Here is a 17,640-nt window from a genome sequence, read left to right on the forward strand (position 1 = left end):
GATCCCTGTGTGATATTTTCGTACGCAAGCGTTGAGACACTTTGCTATGTATTTCCAATGATGGCGTTACTGTCACTCTGTTACATGAATAAAGGACAAGTAATTACTGTCTGCCTATGTTATTGATCATCGCTTGTATCTCATCCAGAGTTGCCTATTCACAAGATGATTAGTCCTGTGTTAAGGTAATAATAATGTGGCTCGTTACTATTGGTTTTATCCTTTTCTCAAACCCCTGGTCATCTCTCTCTATAGTCTTCCTCTATCTGGTTTAAGGAAAATAGCTGATATTGTTAAAATTTGGTTTTTGGTTAGGGTTTTGAAATGGGAATATCCTCTTCTCCCTGTTTCAACGCCAAATTATCCTCTTCTCCTGATTCATCGATTTTGGTTCTATGGGTCCACCTCATATGGGTACCCAACTAATATTTTGTTGGTGATGATGAGCACCAAAGATATTTTCTCTTTTTTTCTTTTTATTTTTATTTTCAATGAAAGATAATTCTTTTGGAATATTTATTTTTAGTGAATAAAAATTATAAACTAATTTCAACTATGACAAACGTGGTCTTTTAAAAGTAGAAGCTCACATTTTCGTGTAACTTTTTCAACAATTTTTATTAGTTTTTCTTAAAAAAAACAATCTTTATTAGTTTATAATTTTTTTAATAAATGTAAAAGACAATTGTGGTTGATTCAATAGCTTTTGGTCTTGAACACAAAATTATTTCTATTGGTCTTGGAATAAAATGGGACCAACTCACTCGAAAATGAATATTTGAAATTTTTATACAATAGCTTGTTATTGTGTTCTTTAGTTGTGTATCTTTGTCCATATTATTGTGTGCCTTTGGTCTTTAACACCTGTTTTCTTAAAAATGGTACATATCACAAAAACATAGAAAATAGATAAGTTCTATAGTGCGCTAAAGAAAAATGTCATCATGTTCAAATTAAATGGGTTATGATGTGGCTTATTGTTCGTACGGAAGAAATGATACTTGTGCATAGTGCGAGACTATTTTTTTATTTGATGTTAATCAAGGTTGTCAGACTCATAAGTTTACATAAACTCAAAAAAAAAAATGTAGACATCGTATGAGTCTATGAAAAATTTAAATTGACTTTAAAAAATATGTAAGTAACACATAAATGACATATATATTTATAATAGAACACCGATTAACATAAAAATTAAAAATTCTAACTCCATAACAAACTTTTTAACAACAAAAAAAAACTCAATATTAAAGGAAGCAAAGTAAAAACGTAAGTAGATATGATCGTTGTTCCTTCCTAATTGGATACTATATATACCAAAAAAAATCATAAAACTTACATGCTAATAGCTCGGTTCATATCATAAACATGAATCTATTCATGATTTTTCCAAATCATCAATATTTTATGTATAAATTGTTGTTATTTTTTCTGCTAATGTTATTTCTTTCCTCATTAGATAGCCTACTAATCTAAGACAAAAATAGCATGATTTTCCCAAATCCATAATTTACTCGCTACAAAAATGTAGTTTTGAAATTTGTACATTATTACCGCAAGTTTTGATTTTTGAAAGAAATTACCGTAAATTTCCATTCATTTTATATATGGTTTATTTTTTTTTAAAACTAAATTCCAATGGAACACATGTAGTTGAAAATAATGCTTGCAAGCCTCACATAGCAACAAAAACCTGCGATTTCACCTCTCAATAAGAGACTTTTCAATAATGCTCACACTTTTCTTATTTCTCTTTCACACATATCACACTCTATCTACGTAGTAGTTGTACAATTTTGTCATTTTTTTCTTTTCTTTTCTTTCTTCTCTCTTCTTATTTTTTACTTCTATATTATTGAAGCACTTATATTGTACCATAATCTATCTGGCACTTGCACATGCAGGTCATGTTGAAGTTTAAAGTCTTTAGCTATTTTGTTAGCGCACTGCAATTACTACTGTGAACAGGTTTATTGAGTCTTTAGCTAAATTTTTTTCCATCACTTTTGCTTTTATAGTTCATGACAAATGTTTATTTTGGTTTTTGGAATTAAATGTTTTTGGTTTATAATATTATATGTTGTTTAAATTGGAATGTACTTAAGCGTCAATTATGAATAAATTTGTCTTCTGAAAACTCAATAGAACTCAACTTTTATAAATAATTATTGCTAGATTTTTTTTTTGTTGTAGTTTCATTAAATATAACTAAAAATTATTCTGAATTTATTTCACTTATTGATTTAGTTTAATATATTAGTTTTAAAATATATTTTATTTGTTTTTTTATTTTAGCCCCTCGTAAAATTTGTACTAGCTTCGCGTTGATTGGTTAAGAGGTTAATTTGTCGAGGCTTCATTGATAGTAAGATGATTGAGTTGTATATAAAGTATGAGGCCTGTTGCAAGTTTACTGTGATACTTTTATTCAGTTTTTATTGATTTATGTCACTAGAAGTCAAAGAGGTTTTGATATCATGTAAATAACGAAGTAAATTATAACTCATTCCACAAACAAATGTACATATTGGATTCAGCTCTATTGTTCTTCTGGCCTTCTGAACCCATATTCATCTTCTCTTTGCAATTAGAAGAGATATTCAGAAACAATGATATCTCTTGCTAGTAAATAGTAAAAGAAGTAAAACCAATACATTAATCAGATAGGCATTGCAAACTGTAATGATCATATTCATTCTATGCTATAAGTTAACATGCTTGTATTTTATTTTGCGCTTCAAACATGCTGGTATTGTTATAAATCACGTGAGTAATTGTGCGTGTGTATTCCTTTAACCCTTGATTAGAGCTACTCTAATTAGCTGCATTAAAATTGTTACAAATTTTGTGGGATTTAATACTTATCAAGCTATCAACATATTTTGTGGTTTTTCAGAAGAAGAAAAGGAGGAATCAATGAATATCATACAATAAGCCATACATCCCTAAAAAAAAAAAAAAACATACAATAAGCCATACAGAAAAGCTGAGTTATTATTATTATTAGTGAAATTTAGCCACATTGTACTAACGACAAATAATTAGTTTACTTTTTTGTGTGACGGGTACAATAATTAGTTAGGAGACCATACAACGGGTCTTTCATTGTATCACATCATTAGTTATTTCCCAGGTTGAAATATTTTGAAAGTTGTTCAATATGCTTCTCAATTTCGCTTCTGAATAAACCATTACCTCTATTTGTTGTTTTTGTGTGTCAACTATCATCGGGTCGTAATTTGTTATTGGTTTTTTTTCTCGGTTAAATGAACAATTTTGATGTGTTTATTGAACAACCATCAAATATTTTTGAACCATAATTTATCGGTGGCCTTTGTTGGGAAATTTTGCCTTACACCCTTACATTTATACCTTCACCCTCACAAATTTTATAAAATTCTATTATTATCCTTTTGTCGGCACATAATAATGAAGTCATTATAAAAATATACGTATTAAAAGTCATGCATTCAACTTAAAAGTTAAAATATTATGTTTTTCAATGCAAAATTGCTTTTTTTAAGTTCTTTAACTTGTGCCCTTAGGGCACAAGTTAACATGACCTTAATTAATTCACCGAAAATAAACAGCTCAAAATTTCTTCAACTGATTATCAATTGATGAATTAGTTTTCCCAATATTAGGGGAGAGAATAAACAGCTCAAAATGTGAACTTGAAGTTCAAATGAAATATTTGAAAGGAAATATTAGTCTTTTCTTGATCCTCAAGATATAGCTCATTTGCAAAATTAAGAAATTAAAATAGTAGCTGCTAATGCTCCAAATAAAATAGATGTCCCTATCAGACAATATAATATTGCAAATGAGCCTCAACCATGCATGAAGCGTGTTAGACGAATCGGTTCCAAATATAAAAATCCTTGAACAAGAAAAGGAGCTAAAACGAAAGATAACCCAAATGAGGATTTGGAAACTCTAAAAGGGTCGTTTAATAAAATTGAATTTTAAGTTCCAGAAGAACTAACCAGATACCTGAAATTTATGAAATATTGATAAATTACTAGTTTGGACACCCGTGCCAAGCACGGGCTCGAATTTCGTCATATTTAATGGAAAAAATATTGTGATGTATCAAGTATTAGTTAAAGTTCCTGTAAACTTAGCTCAGCTAGTATGGACAATGCATAATATATGCAAGGTCTGGGGTTCAAACTTCGGACACCACAAAAAAAAAAGTGTCATTTAAAATCTCATCATTGGATAAAATATTGGAGGTCGAAGAACAAATAAGTGAAAAAAAAAACTCATATACTAAAGCCTTAAAATTTTGGATGAAGATGCGACATCATTCTCACTTGTGTGGTTGTTTTTTCTGCAATGTGTCGAATCACACAAGTGTTGTCTCCCCCGTAAGTCCCAATGGTGATATCATATACGCTTCAACATTTTTGGGGAGCGGAAGTGCTTCGTGGTGGTGGATCACAGACACGAAGAGTCTCATATTTAATTGAGAGATGTTAATGTGTCAAGTGTGGATTAAAATAACACATTGAATGCCATATAATAGATATTGAACAATATATAAGTGAGATGACTTATAATGTCATAAGATTTTGGATGTAACTGTGATGTCAATCTCACTTGTGTAATATCCCGCCTGACAGTGTCGGTATATTACCCGTTGACCGTGCCAGAGGAATTAAATTATGGAAAAGTAAATTAATGGAAACATTTTATGACATGTCAGCTATTTACGGGAAAAGTATAGTGCCAGATTTAACACGTTTAAAGGCAAGGGCATAATGGTAATTTCACGTGGAAAGGATATTTAATTGGTTTTAACCCAAAAATATCTCATTTCCTATTCTCTTTCTCTCTCTTCAAATGTTGGCAAACTTTTTCTCTTCCTTCTCTCTACTCCATCGATCTCTCCTTCTTCTCTCCCTACCTCACCAATTGATCAAGTCTTCTTCATCAAGAATCATGTTCAAGTTTGGTCCTTCTATCATCCTACAAGAGATTGGTACTTTGGGGTAAGCTTCTTTCCACTTCTTCTCCTCTTTATAAGAAATTTAAGGTTAGGGTTTTGTTGTTTGGGAAAGAGGAAGCTAGAGCTTGCTTATGTTATGGTTCTCCCTTGTTCAAGGAAGTGATATGAAGTTGTAGTGAGATGATTTCACTATTTTTCCTTCTCAAGGGAAGTTTAAGAAAACTTAGGGTTTGGTTTGATCAAGAAGCTAAGGCTTTTGTTTTGTTGATTTAGGGCTTATAAGGATCCTATTTCATGGAGTTGGAGAGTGAAGCACGAAAACAACCTTGAAGTTGATTTTGTCTTGAAGTCAAGAGTTATGGTTTGGCTCATGGTATGATGAAAGAGGTTTCAAGCTAGGTTTTCTTCAAGATCAAGAAATCATGGTGCTTTGAATTGCAAGAAAAAATATCAAGATTCAATGGTTTGATCAAAGGAAATGGGTTGACCTAAAACTAGGGTTTTGGCTTACTTGAGCTTGAGGCTTGGAGCTATCACAAGAAACTTGTTTAGGTGAGTTCCATAGCTAGTTTTCCTACCCTTTTGGGATCATGTTTATGCCATATTAGTTTATTATGAAAACTATGAAAAGTCTAGGATTATGTATTGTGATAGTTGCCCCTTTTCTTGCCATGCATGCAAAACATGTTTATACTTGCCAAATGAATGTTTTATAAGTTTCCAATGATCAAATATGTTCCAACATACATAGAGACACTTGGTTTGAGGTTTTTGGGTCAAAAATACCATTTTTAAGTGTTCTGGACTATCCTAACTCGCCACGGCGAGCTATTACTCGCCACGACAAGCTAGAACTCCGAAGGGGGGGTCTTACTCGCCCCCAACTTGCCACGGCGAGTTACCACTCGCCTCCCCAGCAAATCTACTCGCCTAGGCGAGTAAGACAGTGAGTAATCTCATTGTTTTGCTCGCTTCAGGCAAGCATGGGGTTTCGCGATGCGGTTTTCTCCGTGGTGTCTTTTTACGAATGTAAACCCCTCAAATCAAGGTCCTAAATAATGATCATTGTATGCGAGAATTCTTATGATAAATGAGTAAGTAATAAGCATGTTAGTAAGGTATGGCATACTAGAGAAATCAAGTCATGAATCGGGTAGCAAGTTATCCATAAGCAAGGGAAAATTAGAGCCTCGACATAGCTGTCGAGAACTAGCTAGTTAGCAAGATTCCTATAATGATAAGACGCGAAGTTTATTATCTTTGCACATGAACAAGAATAAGATAGCATATATGTTAAGTCAAGGATTGATTAGATAATCTCTCCACCATGATCAAGTACTAGTATGAACAAGTATGTATTTACCGATAATCGGATCGACTCAAGGGTCCGAGGTAATAAGCAAGCAAGTATGAATATGTTTATGTATACGTACGACAAGACTATGACTAATAAGTAGGTGGCATGTCTCTTGCTATCCACATCAGGGGGATACAAGAGGTTCTCGATCTAAGGGGAACGATTCAAGCCGTAAGGGACCCGCATGTCACTGAAATAAGCAAGACGTAGGTGCTCGTGTCTCTTGTTATCCACGCTAGGGGGATACGGGAGGTTCTCGACCTAAGGGGAACGGTTTAAGCCGCAAGGGACCCGTACGACACCGAGGGAGTCCGATGTACGTACATCGGTCATGTATGGGATTGTTCTTGGGGTTACTCCACCCGGGACTATCCGTAAAATGAATCAAGATAATAACTGTTTGTTCAACGCTAACCTAATGAATGAACTTAGATACGTTTATGCACGATATGAATATGTTATGTTTATGCAAGAATGATTACATGTATGATCAAGTTAAGAGCATTAGATGCTATGACAAGTGCAAGTTATGCATAGAACAAGTAAAGAACATGATACCGATGACGATCTTAGGTTTCCCCTAATCTTCCGGTTTAGCATCGTGCCATGATTACGATATGTTTAGGCCTCGATACATAGAGTGTATTCTTGGCAATGCGGTTTTAGTTTCCCCCTGACTGCCATGACACGTATAGGAAGTGAAGCCTATAACAAGTTAAGATAAGATTATGACGGCTCTAGTATGCACTACCGTCTAAGTATGCAAGTCCCCACACACGTATAATCAACCGTTAGGTTGTATGGTAGACACGTGGTGACCGTAGGTTTTCCCCTTGAGGTTGCCTATAGCCTAGGAATTAGGGGAACTCACTGAGACATTATGTCTCATCCCAATCCTTATTTGTTTCAGATATCAAGGTGGACGTCAAGGTAATAGCCGGATGGATTTTCAGCAAGAGCTCGTTCGTACCCGGAGCATGGTGAACATGGATTTCAAGGATGTACTTAAGTTATATAGATAAGATATGTTGTATTTGTCATTGTACGAACGCGTTTTGTTGTATATAAATTCATTCGAAATTTTCATGTTGTATATTTTAATGTATCCAGTACTAAATTAAACGCACGTGCTAGACTTTCTAGATACGTCTAGTATGGGTGTTACATTTGGTATCAGAGCAGGTCGATTCAGACCGTGCCTTGGGTCATTAAATTACAACTAAGGTAGTGGGACCATTGGGTTCTGGGTAAATGTTCTATTTGTTGATGTTAGTTGAACCTGATCAACTCAATTTAGCATTCAACGATTAGAATGGATGCCTGAGAGCTGAATAGGACCCAGGAGGAGCGAAGTATGTGATGAAGAGGTTGATCGTGCCAAAAGGTGGCCGGTGAACAAAGCAAGTAGGAGTTTGAATCCTCCGGGAATATCAGGTCATGTTAAGAATGGTCGTTCCGACAATGTCGGGTAAGAGTTGTTGTTGGAACGGGTTTATGGTATTCTGGAATGTCAGTATAAGGTTACAAGATAGTGAGAAGTCGACATATGTTGACGGAGTCAGCGGGTTCTCAGGAATAGCAATAAGTGAATTTAGTTAAGGACATGTATGCTCGGAAGGTTGCGTAAGTGGCAACGTGACGAGGTAAGTTATTCGTAGTAGAGAAGGATTTATGTTATCAGGATTAAGGCATAGATTTCCGACGTGCCAAGAATTGTGTCGAAAAAAAAGGGTTGATGTTGTCATGCATATGTTATAGAATATTTCATGATGCTAGGAATGAATGATGAGCATTGGTTACTTGAAAAAAAAAATATTTTCATGTAAAGAATGTTCTGAAAGATAGAGTTGGAGAATCTCACCAGTAGCAAGCCTGGGACGAAACTTTCCGTTTTTATGAAATTTACCAATTCGTTCCTATGGTTTGCAATGACTATTGGTGAGATGTTCTTACAATAATCTTTTGTGTGAAGAAAATCTTTTATGACATCAAGTAACGAATGCATATCATATCCTAAGATTTTCAAGGAAAAAGACATGGGCAACCATCAACGAAATCGATACGGTTTAAGGTAGCCTTGGAAGATAATGTGTTAAGAGTCAAGAACAAGCCAAGATCAAGAATATAGAAGTTCCGACATTTAGAAGGAAAGTTACAGATGTTTATGCATAAGGTATGAAGTAGGAAGTTAAAGCGGTGCAAAGTTATGAGGAATCACAAGGTTCGCGGATTATGTGGAACTATGACGTATCTCTCGAATCTATGTTTTGCTTAATAGACTTGCTAAGGCTCGATATGATGTTGAATCATAAAGTTTAAATAGTTTTAGAAAGATTTGTGCGTATGGGTGATTGAAGTTGACATTTTGAAAATTCATAGGAGATTTTCTAGGAACCAGGTTGCTACGACACTCGTAGAGCGGGCTAGACTCATTAGAGTTTAGGTTTGGTGACACGTATGTGTTATCAACTCGTTCTATGATTCCCGAAGCAATGGCCGGGGCCTAAACTCAATATATTTATAAAGTAGAAAATCATCAACGTCAATGACCCGTGCGTTAGTTTACGAAGTTTTCCTTAAAGAAAAATCAACGAGCAAGCATTGGTATGATTAAGCAAAATATGGTATGCGAGAATGCGAAGGTACAAGGCTATATCTTCAAGAAAGATATGTCCAAATGTTAGATGAGTTTGTCAAAGGAGTTCGAGTTGCTTGGAAACAAGTTCAAGTATGATGTGAATGGTAAATGCAACCAGTAAAAACGTAAGGTTTACCCCCAAGTCAAGTATTATGAGTATAAGATAAGTTATCATGAGATTTGAATTTACAAGACAAGTGTAAGGTTGTGACGTTGGTCGCAACATGGAAGATCTCAAGAAGTTAGTAATCAAGTGGTAAGCAGAAATGTGAAGTCTCAATCGCTTTAACGGATTAGAGTATTAGTTTAAGACAACCGGTGGAGATCAGAGTAGCGCCATGGAAGCAAATCTTTAATCATGAAACATGGATTTTTAGTATGAAAGAATACACGGTTGGTAACACAAGTTGAACAAGAATGCATCATAAGACAAGCAAGGAGTTCTCGAAGAGATAAGTAAGTAGGGATGTTTATATAGTCGACATTGGCTAAGGTGAAAGTTTAAAGTATGTATCTTTACCTAGGTAAGATGAGGAAGACAAGTATTTCCATATATGAATGGGACAAGGATCTTTTTGGTTTATGTCATGTATTGACATGTGTATGAGGTATGTATATCAGTTAAGAAGGTAAGAATCCACCTTCGAAGTATACGCATGTTATCATGTAGGGAGATGTGACTCTCGAGTTTTGTGCAATGAGAATCATACTTTCGTAGCTGATACTTGTTGAGTGAAAACGATGCTTGTTAAGACATGACAAGTCATGATTTTAATAACTTTTAAAGCTAAGATTGGTATTAAGGAACTTGGGAACGATGTTTATTTTAAACTCACGGAATTATACATTTTCGAAACTAATGAGATACATTTTAAGTAACCTCACTTAAGACGTACAGGCTTCAAGACCAAATTGTCGTGTGCAAGTTTGGGGCGAGTTGTTAAAACTTTTCAAAATATAAAGACTCGTCATGTGGTCCTGTAGTAACATTATGGACTCAGTTTTGAAATGATAATTCTTTTTAGCCATATGTTTATTCGTTCCAAGAACCCGTATACCAAAGTTTAGAAAATTTCTTAAAGCAAGAATATGGAACACGTATCGTTATCATTTAACAAGAAACGGCACTTAAAAGTATGCACATGTTATGGAAACGAGAATGTTCGTATGAAGCCCATATCCTACAGGATACACGGAAATGTGTTAATAATGTTTGATGTATGTGAAAGTAGATTGCTAGAAAGTTTTAAGAGCATGTGAACCACGATGTTGGTGATTAATTGTCAGATGAGTGATATTGTTGATTTCACATCTTCATGTCAAGTTATATGAGTTACCCCATAGTTCGGGTGTAATAAGATGCAATTAGATTGCAATGAAATCGAAAGATTTCCTAAGGCACTGAAAAGAGATAATAGATTTATGGAATGATTTATATGAGTAATGCAAGTAAGAGGCGTGTGTCCCAAGACTCAGTGAGAAAACCGAGGTATGAATTATATGTTTACCCGATAAAATTATGTATGCATGAAAAGATGTTTTAAGTTACAAGTAAGCACTGCAAGGCAAACCTGGTATCCGATAGGATTCCAGTTAAAAGGTGAATCCTGAGTGTTCATGTTTATGACAAGATACCTTTAGGGATGGTTTATGTTAAGCGGGTAAGATCCGATTCTGAGATAATAAGTTTTTGTCATGAGAATTGGTAGTTGATCTCTAAATTTTGAGGACGAAATTTTTTTTAAGGGGGGTAGAATGTAATATCCCGCCTGACAGTGTCGGTATATTACCCGTTGACCGTGTCAGAGGAATTAAATTATGGAAAAGTAAATTAATGGAAACATTTTATGACATGTCAGCTATTTACGGGAAAAGTATAGTGTCAGATTTAACACGTTTAAAGGCAAGGGCATAATGGTAATTTCACGTGGAAAGGATATTTAATTGGTTTTAACCCAAAAATATCTCATTTCCTATTCTCTTTCTCTCTCTTCAAATGTTGGCAAACTTTTTCTCTTCCTTCTCTCTACTCCATCGATCTCTCCTTCTTCTTTCCCTACCTCACCAATTCATCAAGTCTTCTTCATCAAGAATCATGTTCTAGTTTGGTCCTTCTATCATCCTACAAGAGTTTGGTACTTTGGGGTAAGCTTCTTTCCACTTCTTCTCCTCTTTATAAGAAATTTAAGGTTAGGGTTTTGTTGTTTGGGAAAGAGGAAGCTAGAGCTTGCTTATGTTATGGTTCTCCCTTGTTCAAGGAAGTGATATGAAGTTGTAGTGAGATGATTTCACTATTTTTCCTTCTCAAGGGAAGTTTAAGAAAACTTAGGGTTTGGTTTGATCAAGAAGCTAAGGCTTTTGTTTTGTTGATTTAGGGCTTATAAGGATCCTATTTCATGGAGTTGGAGAGTGAAGCACGAAAACAACCTTGAAGTTAATTTTGTCTTGAAGTCAAGAGTTATGGTTTGGCTCATGGGATGAAAGAGGTTTCAAGCTAGGTTTTCTTCAAGATCAAGAAATCATGGTGCTTTGAATTGCAAGAAAAAATATCAAGATTCAATGGTTTGATCAAAGGAAGTGGGTTGACCTAAAACTAGGGTTTTGGCTTACTTGAGCTTGAGGCTTGGAGCTATCACAAGAAACTTGTTTAGGTGAGTTCCATAGCTAGTTTTCCTACCCTTTTGGGATCATGTTTATGCCATATTAGTTTATTATGAAAACTATGAAAAGTCTAGGATTATGTATTGTGATAGTTGCCCCTTTTCTTGCCATGCATGCAAAACATGTTTATACTTGACAAATGAATGTTTTATAAGTTTCCAATGATCAAATATGTTCCAACATACATAGAGACACTTGGTTTGAGGTTTTTGGGTCAAAAATACCATTTTTAAGTGTTCTGGACTATCCTAACTCGCCACGGCGAGCTATTACTCGCCACGGCAAGCTAGAACTCCGAAGGGGGGGTCTTACTCGCCCCCAACTCGCCACGGCGAGTTACCACTCGCCTCCCCAGCAAATCTACTTGCCTAGGCGAGGAAGACAGTGAGTAATCTCATTGTTTTGCTCGCTTCAGGCAGGCATGGGGATTCGCGATGCGGTTTTCTCCGTGGTGTCTTTTTACGAATGTAAACCCCTCAAATCAAGGTCCTAAATAATGATCATTGTATGCGAGAATTCTTATGATAAATGAGCAAGTAATAAGCATGTTAGTAAGGCATGGCATACTAGAGAAATCAAGTCATGAATCGGGTAGCAAGTTATCCATAAGCAAGGGAAAACTAGAGCCTCGACATAGCTGTCGAGAACTAGCTAGTTAGCAAGATTCCTAGAATGATAAGACGCAAAGTTTATTATCTTTGCACATGAACAAGAATAAGATATCATATATGTTAAGTTAAGGATTGATTAGATAATCTCTCCACCATGATCAAGTACTAGTATGAACAAGTATGTATTTACCGATAATCGGATCGACTCAAGGGTCCGAGGTAATAAGCAAGCAAGTATGAATATGTTTATGTATACGTACGACAAGACTATGACTAATAAGTAGGTGGCATGTCTCTTGCTATCCACATCAGGGGGATACAAGAGGTTCTCGATCTAAGGGGAACGATTCAAGCCGTAAGGGACCCGCATGTCACTGAAATAAGCAAGACGTAGGTGCTCGTGTCTCTTGTTATCCACGCTAGGGGGATACGGGAGGTTCTCGACCTAAGGGGAACGGTTTAAGCCGCAAGGGACCCCCACGACACCGAGGGAGTCCGATGTACGTACATCGGTCATGTATGGGATTGTTCTTGGGGTTACTCCACCCGGGACTATCCGTGAAATGAATCAAGATAATAACTGTTTGTTCAATGCTAACCTAATGAATGAACTTAGATACGTTTATGCACGATATGAATATGTTATGTTTATGCAATAATGATTACATGTATGATCAAGTTAAGAGCATTAGATGCTATGACAAGTGCAAGTTATGCATAGAACAAGTAAAGAACATGATACCGATGACGATCTTAGGTTTCCCCTAATCGTCCGGTTTAGAATCGTGCCATGATTATGATATGTTTAGGCCTCGATACATAGAGTGTATTCTTGGCAATGCGGTTTTAGTTTCCCCCTGACCGCCATGACACGTATAGGAAGTGAAGCCTATAACAAGTTAAGATAAGATTATGACGGCTCTAGTATGCACTACCGTCTAAGTATGCAAGTCCCCACACACGTATAATCAACCGTTAGGTTGTATGGTAGACACGTGGTGACCGTAGGTTTTCCCCTTGAGGTTGCCTATAGCCTAGGAATTAGGGGAACGCACTGAGACATTATGTCTCATCCCAATCCTTATTTGTTTCAGATATCAAGATGGACGTCAAGGTAATAGCTGGATGGATTTTCAGCAAGAGCTCGTTCGTACCCGGAGCATGGAGAACATGGATTTCAAGGATGTACTTAAGTTATATAGATAAGATATGTTGTATTTGTCATTGTACGAACGCGTTTTGTTGTATATAAATTCATTCGAAATTTTCATGTTGTATATTTTAATGTATCCAGTACTAAATTAAACGCACGTGCTAGACTTTCTAGATACGTCTAGTATGGGTGTTACAACTTGTGTGCTTGCTCTTAGTCTAATGTTATGATACTATCCAATACAGGTTCCCACGAAAGGCTCAACATTATTATGATTTGTTTTCTTAGTTTTTGGGTGTCATTTGTTAAATTTTGTATCTTAAATTTTAGTTTTGGGATGTCATTCGCTTCCATGCAATTTTTTCATTCAATCTCTATTATTTTAAATTTCTTCAGTTTTAGTCTTTTGTATGATTTAAACTTCTACATTATATGTAAGAGTAGATAATAAGCAAACATATAAGTGATATGACTAATATATCCAATGTCTTAAGGATTAAGGTTTAAATGTGATGTGAATTTCACGTGTGGGGTTTCTCTTAGTCAAATGTGATGATCAAACTCATTGTAGGCACTGTAAGAACTCCGAACATCATGATGAACTGTTTTGATAGTTTTTGAATTTCATTTGCATAAGTTTTTTGATATTAAATATACATTTTTGGATGTCATTCACTTTCATTCAAATGTTTTTATCCAACCTCTATTATTTAAAATACTTCACTTTTTCTCTTTGGGGGATCTAACAATGAAAAAAAATGCATGTGTTTTGCTGAGTTGACAAAACGATATTTTAAAATTATGTGATATTTTACAACTGAGGCTATTTTTTGTTTGTTTTTGAAATAACTACTCATAAATTTTAACTCCTTCAACTAAACTATAAAATTACAAATAACTCACTTTATTTTCAATACTTTCACGGACGAAACACACAGTACTTTTTTTCCAATCATTTATCTCATTTTCAAATTACTTTTTCGTATTCTTTGCTTTTACAATTTCCTTTCTCTCTTTTCATGAAATTTAGAATCATAAGCCTCTCTCCATGAAATCACCATCAATTCACCTTTTTAATCATGTTATACTCCCTCCGTCCCGGATTAACTGAGCCATTTGCTCATTTCACACATATCAAGAAAAACGTATAAATGAAGGAGAAAGAAAAATGGTTTTAAGTGATCTTGTTAAGTATTGGTGCATTCTCCACTATTAGAAATACAAAGTGGAATCATAATAACTGAGTCATTTGCAAAAACAAAGTGTCCAAAAATATCTGAGCCATTTCACTTTTCAATGCAATATTAATTACTTTTTTTCTCTTCATAACGCTAATTAATACTATTGAATAGATGAAATATTTGGGAATGCAAATAAAGGTCAAGGTTTCAAATTTAAAAGGCAAGAAAGTCCGCATTTTATTTTATGTTTTTTTACAAAAGAAAGTCTGCATCCTTATTTACTTTGAAATACACGTTGTCGTATACATTTGCGTTGAAACCATTTGACTGTCATTGCTATTGCTATAAATACAATAATGAGCTGTTAATTGATATTATATATTTCTTAAAAAAATGTTTCATTAGAAATATGATATCGCATATTTACATGTTAGCATAGTGAATGATGACACAATTGAATTTTGAGGGAAGATAAAATTTAGTTTTGTATAAAAATTGAGACCCAAGTTGCTAAGAAAAATTAAAAGCACTTTTTAGTTTCAAAAAATAAAGTAGAAAATTTAGCCTCTATCTCACTGTATGCTTAAAAATATTTTTTCAGATTCCGTGATTAGATCTATGCGATAAGTTGTTAGAATTTGAGTATATTAAACTTATATAATTATATGATATTCTCATGTTCTTCAATAATATTTTTTCTTTTAGAATTTTCCAAAATTTAGTCTTCTCGGTTTGAAAAAACTAATTGAGGCTTTTTAATGACTACTATAGAAATTTAAAATTGACAATTTAAATAAAACAATTTTTTCTGATAATTTTTTTATGTGAGTTGGACTCCGAAGACTCGTCTGGATTAGATGACATCTCTCGTGATTCAAAAAGTATTTAAAAAAGTATTTGCACATCACTCATTGAATAGATTATCATGATGGCAACAAAAGTTGAATCAACAACTTCCTTAAAAAAAAATTGAATCAACAAATTTGTGGTTGAGTGAAAAGACTGGTGAGTTGTGAACTTTTTTTAAGCTTTTCTTTATGTACTGAACCTTTGTCACTTATTTGAATTTATTTTTGAAGGAAACATTTATTTGAATTAAAACACATATAATTAATTTCCACGTAAATGATAGTGTGTTATAATATTCACATCAATGTATTTATTTAGATCCATTAATTTAGTATGATCAATATTCATTGCATTGTAACATTCTATATTTTTTTGTACGACTTTAAAAAAAAACTGTACAAAAAAGGTACATTTTAGCTTTAAATAAGACATTAAAAACATATTTAAATTGAATTAATTTGAAATGTTGCTGGACTTTTTTTTTTTGTGAGATGTTGGTTGGGATTATCAATTCCTATCCAACCATTCTTATTTTATTAAATACTATTAAACATGATTATCAATTCCTATCCAACCATTCTTATTTTATTAAATACTATTAATATGATTCAAAATAATTAAACGAATCAATTCTTCTTATTCTTACTTCTAATATATGACCAAAAAATAATTGGGAATTTCCTTTTACATATTTGATAATTGACTAATATATAGCCAAAAAATAATTGAGAATTCCCTTTTACATATTTGACAATTGGTTCAACTTAAAATTCGAAAAAAAATAAAAATAACATTGGCACGGATCTCTGAATTAATCCTTCACATGTGTATATAAGAATTATTATAGTACACGTTACTCTATCTTCTTTTTTATTTGGCTACTTTTTATTGGTGGCCTTTCCCGGGTTCAAACCGGAGATTGTCTTAGTATATACATTTATTTGTCATTAAAAAAAAATCTTGGAGATTGTCTTATATTATGTGACTTCAAATTGAAAAATAATAGTGGGGAAAATGTTTATAATAGAGATAATTAACTTTTAGATAGGTTATGACTGAGAAGCAATGTTATTATTTTTTTTAAAGAATATTATTATATGTTATCAATCACACTTATTGTGTTACAAAATGTATTAGAGTTATTGTTATTTATGTTAACAACTTATTGCCCATAAATGGAATTTTAGATACCTTAATTATTCATAATCGATTTTAATATTATTTTTTGAAATTATTTTCGAAATACAATCAGTTTTCTAAAAATTGACTTTGAAACACACCTAATATAAACATTTTTTTATCAATAAGAATCATTTTATGATAATTAAGTAAAAGAAACATAATTTGTCAAAAAACAAAAGTTAATGTTATGATGTTGAATCCTGCAAACATAAAAAGATCATTCACACATTAAAATTAACCGAAAAAACGATGATCCAAAGAATATTTGATAACAAAATAAACCGTATTTCGATATCGGGACTAACGAATACATGAATAATACAATAAAATCTATAAAAACCCACAATTCAATAAAGAAATAAAAAAACATATTATTCTTCAATATATATATATATATATATAACAATATCATTCGTTGATTGAGTGCAAATGGGAATCAACATCACAAACATTGAAGAAAAAAAGTACTCCAATAAAATATAGAATCGGTCATTACAATCATTTTAAATAAAAAGAACACCAACAATATACCTATCAAATAAACATTCTCAATTTTTCCCACGATACATAAACATTCATAAAATTATGTGATTAGATCTATGTGATAAGTTGTTAGAACTTGAGTATCATAGGATGAACTTACATATTTGGACAACATACATGATGATCTAAGCTTTTGTCAAAAAAATAAAATAAAAATACATGATGATATAAGCTATACAATGGATTGAAATGAAAAATTGATTTAATTTTTGAAATCTAGAGCAACATGCTCTCCTATAGAACCCTCAAAAATAGCATTAGCAATTAGATACAAATATAAAAAAAAATCAACCCCATAATCCATCATCATCTAAATTAAAGACACACAACACAATACATATTTTAGGGGAGAAAGATGAAAATGATGAAAAATGAATTGTTTATATATATAGGGAAAAAAAATCATGTATTAATTTACAAGTAAGTCATGATCCATTTTGATTGGCTCATGAAAAATAATGAGTCATGCTCCTTTTTTGATTGGTTGATATAACACAAATGTGTCATAATCTAT

This window comes from Medicago sativa, chromosome 6, assembly GCF_051527215.1.
Source record: "Medicago sativa cultivar Bolivia chromosome 6, Bolivia_mono, whole genome shotgun sequence".
NCBI lineage: Eukaryota > Viridiplantae > Streptophyta > Magnoliopsida > Fabales > Fabaceae > Medicago > Medicago sativa.